The following is a 9,498-nucleotide window of genomic DNA, read 5'->3' on the forward strand; positions in this document are numbered from 1 at the left end:
CACAGCTTACTCAGTTAACTAACATTAGCTAACAACAGCTACAATTTGCAATTTGCTTTACTGTCCACCCGTAACCTCTGTAAATCACAGAGAGCTGAGAGAGGGGAAACAAAAAAAGAATAGAAAAACATTTCAACAACAACATCTCCTTAAAATATGATCATCCTCAAAATAAGTGAAATAGTTGGTGGTCTGTACTGCAAAGTGCTGCACTTTTCTCACAGGAGATCCAATCTGCAGCCCACAATCACAACCAATCAATCACAGTCAATATGCAATATGCAATCACAGTCAAAGTTACATATTGTTGCAATTGTGATTTTTTATTTTCATTGTTCAGCTGTCTAGCCAACAATTCTCTGTGCGTCTGGTCCACTCTCATTCTTCTTACCACTTTTGGCCACAGCAGGCAGCTGTTTCAGTGAAGAAGTTAAAAAAAGAGATAAAGACAGATAAAGTTAGGAACTAGCTGGTGGAGAACATAGTGGAGCATTGCATCTGTACCATATCCACTTAAAAAGTGATGATATACCAATGCAGCCACAGACATTACAGCTTCAGCTAGTGTCAGCTGTCAGTCAGTGCTTCAGTGCTATCTTTGGTGGAGGCAGTCAGTTAATGCTGGATAGTTGGCTGGCAGACTCATCAGTCAGCAGGTCTTCTTGAACATAGAGTGTTGTCATAGGTTGCTTTCCACAGTACTGGCTACTAGCTGGCTTGCATGCATCGACATGCTGGAGTCGTTGTTGCATGCTTTGGTCGCTTGCGGTGGGACATTTCTGTAATAAACGATCTTGGGTTCGAGTGTGCACTAGTTTTGAACGAATGCTTACTGGTTAACAGTCCAACATTTAATTTTATAGTTTGGCTAACTGCTGAGAGCTCATTAAATCTTAAATTGTAAAGCCAGCTAACAGCATCTATCCTGCCCTTGATTTTATGGTGGACAACTGGGAACAGCAACGTTATAGTGACAGAATATTTTATGTTTTTTTAAAGGGCTAATTCTTGCAGTGGTGCCCTTTGGCTCAAACCCTGTAACTGAACACAAGCTCAAAACATAAATACAGGCAAGTGGCCCATAGTCCTCCTCCCTCTCTGTCTTATGTGTTCTGCACATGGCTGCATCAGCGTCTCCTGTAGGCAGACAGGGCACAACCAAGTGCATATGTGTGTGTATGTGTGTATATATGTGTGTGTGTGTGTAGGTGCGTGCATTAGTCCTGGGGTGTTCTGTGGATCTGTCGGCGCCCAGCCTATCGCTCCCCGTGGGCACATGAAGGGCGGTATGGTGGCTGGGGGCTGGGAGCTGCTGACATGACCGCCCAGTTCAAAGAGATGGAGCAGGAGATGCAGGCAGAGAGCGAACAGAGAGGTCTTTATATTCACATTGGCTGAGCCTGGGAAAACTCTGCAGCCCCCGTCTTTGCCTGTGGTTACAGGCAGGGAGGCAAGTGGACTTACAGGTGCTGCACAGTGCTGCTCAGGCTCGGTGATATGCCAGAAACTGTAATCTGTTGAAAAAGCTGAACAATATTTCATGTATTTCAATGAGAGGCGAGGGTTGACGGCTTGGCACAGAGTGTACTGTAGTATGTGAAAAAAAAAATAATCACGAGCCGGTCTGTCTAAAATGTAGAAAAAGTAATCAATTCATCCACCAGAGTCCAAACTGGTGCGGCTCCTCCAACCTCTGAGCTCCATTTCTGCCAATATTTTTAGTGCTTTGTTCCCTTATTTTGCACTTTATTAATCAGAGAATTTTGTTTTCTAACATAGTCACAACTTCCAGGGTGGTTTCTACATGTACTTGGAAAATGAATCATATCCATTAAGGCTGCTTAAAGAAAAACTGAGTTTTATTAATGGTAACAGCAGTTGACAACGGCAAAGTAGAAGTGACTAAAAAAAAATGAATGAAAATATTTCTGTTGGACAAACTCTGAACAACTGGTGAGTATGAGTCTAAATTTGTACAAATGGAATATTATGCGAGATATTAAAGGAAATACTACCGCTTTATTAGCTTTTATTTATGTGAGGCTCGGTCATTATTTGTCGACAAGACACTATTTTTGTACATTATGGCCTGAGTTTCGGGCCATAAAAACAAAACAAAAAAAAAAACGACACCTGAGTTCAGTGAAACCTGACCAACATTCAGATAAAAAAAGAAACAAAAACCCCTAAACCAAAAGTCAAAAATGTTTGCAGTACATAAGACATACAGAACAATAATACACTAAAATTAGTCTCTATCTTAATCAGGGTGCTGGAGAAAAGGTCAGACATCTCTTCATCATCATCTTCTCCATGAGGCAGTGCTCTGATTGGTTCTCCTGTGCTCTTGGCTATCACCTCCAACACTCCACGCTATGTTATAATGTGCAGTCCATGCTCTCATGCCTGGCCGTAGATGCTGTTATACTTGTTACTCTGCCATCTTGCCCTGCCCAAAGGTGCAGTACAACCCCCCCTCCACACACACACCAATTAGAGTTCAGCATTTTTTCCTCTATATTTTTAACTCTTTTTAACATATTTTTTTTCACGACACCTTCCTCAGGGCTGACTATGATAACACTTGTTGCCGGAGCGAGCTTACGTGTACATTGGCAGGGCCGAGCAGGTGTCACTCAGCAGACCCTTGCTGTTTTATTAATAGTGTTTTATGTTTCGCTGCAGACGGCTATGAATGTGGCTATTCAGCGGAGGATGCGAGGAAGGGATGGAGTAAAGTGTAAAGTGAAGGAAGCCGTGTGCGTTTTGTAAGGACTGAGGTAGGCTGGTATGCTGCGCCAGTGTCTGATTTGAGCGATCAAGGGGGTGTCAGTTGTTTTTGTGTGGGTAAAGGGAGGGGAGAGGCTGACATCACTCCTTCCAGTGCTGAGGGGGTTGTTGTTGTTGCCATTCTCAGCTCAGAGGAGCTCGAGGCACAGCTAAACATTTGTATGGAACTTCACATCACAGGGGCTCTGTCATTTCCTACTGTAGACTCACACACACACACACACGCACACAAACAGGGACACAAACACACACGTGCTAGGATACAGTCACGCTGACTAGCATACACATTCTCACACATACGTAAGCATAAAGCGCACTTCACACAATCACACACACACCAGCAAGATAATTTCCACTTTAATTACAGAGAGAGCCTGACACTGCTGCATTATCACTCCTGGTGAAACCGCCAATTATGGCTCAACATCAGCTGTAAATCTGCCCATCTTAATAAGGTAAAGCTGGGTTGGGGAAGGGGGTGTGTATGTATATGTGTGTGTATGTGTATGTGTATGTGTGTGTGTGTGTGTGTGTGCGCACATGGGTAGAGCACAAGTAGGCACTTGCTTGCACATGTTACCCAGACTCTGGGCTTAAACACATTAGGCTGCATGCAAAGAACATGCTTTCAGGGGAAATTTATGAAGCCTGACAGCACAGTGCGGGCGAAGCTGAATGGAGTTTAAAGGTGCAATCTGGAATTTATTTGAACCGTCCACACTCACATGTGCACTAAAAAATTTGACTTTGGGAAATAGCTGATGGGAAATAAGCTTTCTTTAAAACTTTGTTAAGCCATAGTAACTCGATACAAATGTCAGACACATGAACAAACCTTTGATGCACTCTATCACTCTGTTTTTTTGGCCTTGTATGAAAAGAAGTGCATTTAAAAGTGACACAGAAGTTTGATTCTTAAAAAAACACTGTAACCAAAGCAGCGTGACAATGATTCAATGGGGAAACCAGCAGACTTTAAACTAAAAAGACACATTTAGAGGCTATTTCATCTGAATCAATGCAGAGGAGAAATATTTTAAAGTTAAAATCCTTTAGGTTTTCACCATATCAATCATTATTCATAATAGCAGAGCTGTTATTTCCTGTAAAGGCTTGAAATTGCATACATACAGTAACAAAGTATGCATGTACTGGACGTGTTGTGAGCAGCCAGAGCACACTTCGTTTCACAGAATGTGGAAGACATCCCTGGATTTCATGGAATTTCCTGATCATTTTCTAGGAAGTTTCCTGGAAAGGCCCATGTCATTTGATTTTCATTATAGGGACAGTGTACAACTTTTACAATTCAATTTAAGTTAGACCAATAGTTAGAAGTTGCTCATTGTTCCGGTGAGACTCTAACTAATGCTATAACTAACCAATCAATAGTCATTTAGTCAATGCACTGCAGATCAGTCAGTTGTGTAAATGTGCAAATTGTTTAAAAAAATAATAAGATGGATGACATGACAGCTTCCCAAAAGTGAAGCTAAAACACCTTGATCACCCTCTGGTGGCAGTAATGGTCATAAACTCAATACACAATATATTTTTCTGCCATTTTAGGCAGTTTACTGTATATCACGCTCATGTTTTAATGTTTCTGCTAAATTAGCTTTTAATGAGTTATTTGCCTTTTAAAAAAGGCTGTGCATGTTATGATTGACATATGTCGATGGTCTAAACATTAAATTCCACATACAGTATATGGCAAATAAAGCTACAAAATAGTCAGAATCATAAACAAATTACATATTTTCTTTCCAGGCAGGTGACATTTAATCATGAGTTGAGTGTTGACATTAGGCAGCACTGTTGACGCCCAGCACTTTAATACCAAAAGCACTCATGGAGTGAAGAAAATAAGTGGTTAAAGTCACATGAAGTGAAGAGTTATGCTGATGATGTGTGTTCAGACCTTTTTCTTCCCTCTCTGACTGAAGGTGTTGGTCGGATCAAATGGAATGAAAACATTTCCTCTTCCTTTCCATTTCAGTTTGGAATGAAAACATGGACTTCACCCCCCATCTTCCTCCTGTCTGTCTGTCTGTCTGTCTGTCTGTCTGTCTGTCTGTCTGTGTATGTGTATGTGTGTGTGTATATATTCAGTGCCCAGGGTGGAGATTAGGCCTGGTATTAATGGGATGTCCCTTGCTGCATGTCCCCCCTCTCCTCCCTCACATTCCACTCTCCCAAACATACACACATACACGGCCTTATGTGACCCCTCTCCACCCTGCCCTACTTGAACATACACATGCACACACAAACACACACATTCCCCTTTGGCAATGCTTCACTCCCTCCTAGCTCCCTCACCCTCCCAGGCCTTTAGACATCAGAGCAGGCCTTCCCAATCCCCCTTTAGTAAGCATCCAGACCTGTTAAACCAACAGACGGCCAGGTCTATTGTCCCACAGCTTGATCTGGAGTGTGTGTGTTGGTTTGGCCCGGACGGTGGGTTAGGATAACGTTTGGACAGCATTGGATCCCCTCTAATCCTCAAAAAGCAGAAGTAAAGCCGAGTCCAGGACCTCCGGCGCTTTTTTTACCCCTCCTTCACCTGCAAACGCGCACGCAAATTCGCCCACACATACGCTGTTGTGATTACCACAGTGGATCAGCAACGATGTCTTTACTTTAAAGGCGTGGTCACACCGGAGAGTGGTTCTTAGAAATTCATCTGTGCATTCTCACAAAATATTTGGCTGCAGAAGTTTCGTGACGTAGTGAATGCTCGCACGTAATGTTGGTGAACTACTGCAGCATGCAAGCCAACCACTCACAGGCTAACCACGAGCAAGCCTGTCAGTTAGTAATTAAGCAATATGACAAGAAAGGGTGTGTTTTACCGTCATTATTGGCACGGCAGTGATGCGGTCAGGACCGAGGCGTTTGCTGGCGCTCGCAACTTGACTTCCAGTGTTCTATATTTTCAAGACGTGACAATGTGGAGTCAGGACAAGTGATGAGTCAGGCGTGCTGTCATGCTGATTTGAGCATGTCCTAAATGTTGAGTCGACCGATCCGATTGCTTGGTCAGAACTACTTGCTGTATAAAAAAATTGTTCTAACAATAAATTCTTTCATTTGACTCTCTGGCTTTCTGGAGTCAAAGTTGACACAAGTTGAAATTCTTGCTAAGAAATTAGTGTGGATTTACTTTGGCCCACAGGCAAATCCACCGATTGTTGTGATTCAATGTGAGTGAATTGAATTTGCCACAAAAAATGCTAATGTGACCAGGCTTCAAATGGGATAGTAAAAGCTCACATAGACACACACGCAGCCTCGTCTTACCCCTGAACTTTAGCCCTAACCTAAACCTAATTCTATTTTTAACCGTGAAGCCAGGTCCAATTATAAGACTCATTACTCAGTATATTATAAGAAAGTCCTACCCCAGCATTTGAAAAGCTGTGGCTAACCATCCTCGGAGGGGAGAAATGCTTTCTAACACCAAAAAGAAAACATCGAAGAGATTCACATGATTCATACTGGGCAAACAACATGGAGTCATTTCCACTATATGTCACTCCTTCTGTAATCATCATACCTTTCATTTCCCACACTTTCAATATCGAATGCCTCCCAGGCTTCCTGTTGGCATACATAATACATGATGTGCATTCAAACGGCTGTACATTCAAAACAAGCTTTTATATCCCCCCTGCCTCTTCTTAACCTCCAGCTCCTGAACACTCCTCTGTGACTGTTTCAGAGGAAAGAGTTAAGCCGTGGGGTGTAAGTGTAATGCACACTGCCCCTGCGAATTGACTTTAAACGGGGGAAAGAAAGTCAGAACACGGCAGACGGTTTTGATTTATGGGAGCAGAACCACATTTGATATTCATTTCCGCAGCTGTGGCCAGCTAAAAAAACAGCCCGCAAATAGACCCACACTGACAATGGCGCAGTGTAGCCTTCCAGTGTGTGTGCGCGCGTGCGACTGTGTGTCTCAGAGGCTGCGTGCGTCAGTCCTATTTTAGAATTGTTTTGGGGCTGTTTCAGTCAAATTCACCGCAGATGTTTCTGATTCACCAAACACATATAATAAGTAATTATTGAAAACACCTTTTGGTTGCCCAGGGTTTGTGTGGCGCTTCATTTTGTGTAATCGAAGCTGTGGTTTTTCAGAGAGGCGCAGGATCCAAGAGTTTATTGAAAGCCAGCAAAACAGCCCCACAGTCAGAGTTTCCTGAGAGAAGAAGAGAGAAAAGGGAGCTTAAAGAAATATTCCCCATCCCGCCTCGGTGAAAAGACAAAAAGAGAGAGAGAGAGAGAGAGAGAGAGGAGAGGGGGAAGCTCTGGAGATGGAGAGATGACGAGGGTAGGATAAGCAGCAATCATAGCCAGCCAGGTGGGAACAGAGGAGAATGAGAGGTAGCTCATTGTTCGAATGAGACTCCAACTAATGCTATAACTAGACATGTAAAGTGCCAGTTATAACACAAGCGTGACTTCCTATGTCTTATAGCATCAAGAGAATAAATCTACAACTGTTAGCAAACACATCCACAACACCGTGTTACCAAAACGGAATATGAAATGTAATATGAATATGAAAAGTAGGGAAAGTGAAACATTCATGAAGTGTCCGAAGCAGACTGAAATGTGAATCACATTTGAAATTCAAAACATCTACAGCCTATGCATGCTCATCTCATCAAAGATGCCCACTGTACTCTGCGTGACTGACTCCTCGGGGTCATGGCAGCAATTAGAATGGTGCATTTCTGTGATCAGTGGATTTTTGCTTGGTGAGAATGAATTCATGCAAGTCTTTTGCATGTTGAACTTTGGCAACTTTGATTTTGGGGCTTTGCTTTCAGACTCTGTCCGAGTGAGAAATGATCCCGAATTTTTGGGATGATTTGCCATGTCACGAGACACAAATGGATCGCACGAATGAATCTTTTGGACAAACTGTGAATTTATTGTCCCGTTTAGCAGCCTAGCTTACTAACCGACAAGCTTTCTGACACCAGACTGATACTGAGCTGTTTTTTGGGAGAGCTTCTCCTCTAAGTTCAATAACTCTTTATTTAATGAAATGATGAGCGGGGCAGGTCAGAGGGCGTACACGAGATGTTACAATGAAAACAGAAAACCTGACAAGCTAACATAAAATATCATCTCTTTTTCCATTACAACCACTTTGTAATTAAATAATACAATCCTGACAACACAATGCCAGGGGCGGGTAACAGCACACAGAAAAAATATATCAAAGCACAGAGAGATACTGTGACTGACCTATTTTGTGAGGACGCACGGATAATTTCACTGTGCCACTTTCTGTTGAGATCAGGGTGTTTCTCACTTCCCAGCAAATATATTTTAGCATCAGCTCGTCATCTCTTTATATTAGGTGTACTGCCGCTGCACATTTCCACAGTATTCACTTCAGCGCCGTGTTTGCACAAGCTTACATGCCTACAAATTGGTGTCTGCGATTCAGCGCGGGTGTCTGAGTGCTTGTTCTGTACGTGGGTGTTTGTGTTCTGCGTGTGTGCATGTCGTTTAAAGAGAGAGGGATCGAAGGGAGGAGAAATAAAAAAGAGGGAGAGAGATTGGAGACAGGATGGGGGATGACGGGCTGGATCTGATTACGGGTTGGAATGGCTGGGAGGGTTTGCGGTGCAGAGCTTTCTCAATAGTACATTCCTGTGTGCAAGCTGGGGCAGGATCCACAGCTACAGGCCGGCCTCTGCCAGAGGGATTGAGCAAAAAAAAAAAAAAAAAAAAAAAAAAAAAAGGACGGCGTCAGAACAAGCAGCAGGTCAGGACTCACATTTAGTAGGCCCTTGCTAGATAGCAAGATAGAAGATGAGTTATTCACACATCCTGTGCTGGCCTCCAAGACAGTGGAAGGCAGTTTAATGGGCCTGCTGCTGTGTTTGTGCGAGTGCAGTGGATCTTTTCTGCAGCTCGGAGGTCTAAGGCTGGAACGGGGGTTTATTGTTTCTGGACGCATCGGTGAATGTTGAATTCACATGCCCTCTGAAACTGTCAACACTGAGTGGAGTGACCTTTAAAGAAGGAAGCTGACTTTTTTAGAGGCCCAGAGGTTTGTGTGGGCCAAGGATTTGTATATATATATATATATGTGTGTGTGTGTGTGTGTGTGTGTGTGTGCCAGCAGGAAACGTCTGACAACTGTACAAATCAGCACTTTTAAAAGTCAACAGCTGTATGCCAGCATGACCCCTCAGTACTGGAAAATTCAAAAGACTCACCTGCTAGGTCGAATAAAATGTTAAATGTCACCGATTGGGTGCTTGCCATCCTTCCCCTCCCTTTTACACACACACACAGAGCTACACACACACACACACACACACACACACACACACACACACACACACACCGGTTAACAGATCAGACCTTTACCTGTCTATCAGTCCCATTGGGAATAAGCCAGACGTCTATCTTTCCATTTAGTCTTGGGCTAACTGTCTGACTGGATGTTTGTACTTGTCAGTTAACGACAGACTGTTTCTCTTCCTGTCTCTCAAGATTCTGCACTCTCTCTCTCTCTGTCCTTCTTTCACACACACACACACACACACACACACACACACACACACACACACACACACACACACACACACACACACACACACAAACACTCCCTCTGCGTCAAGTTCAGGCCGAGGTTTTGACACGAGTCAGTGAACAACACAGAGGTTCCCATGCTGAAAG

The sequence above is a fragment of the Larimichthys crocea genome, chromosome III (assembly GCF_000972845.2).
Source record: "Larimichthys crocea isolate SSNF chromosome III, L_crocea_2.0, whole genome shotgun sequence".
Lineage (NCBI taxonomy): Eukaryota > Metazoa > Chordata > Actinopteri > Sciaenidae > Larimichthys > Larimichthys crocea.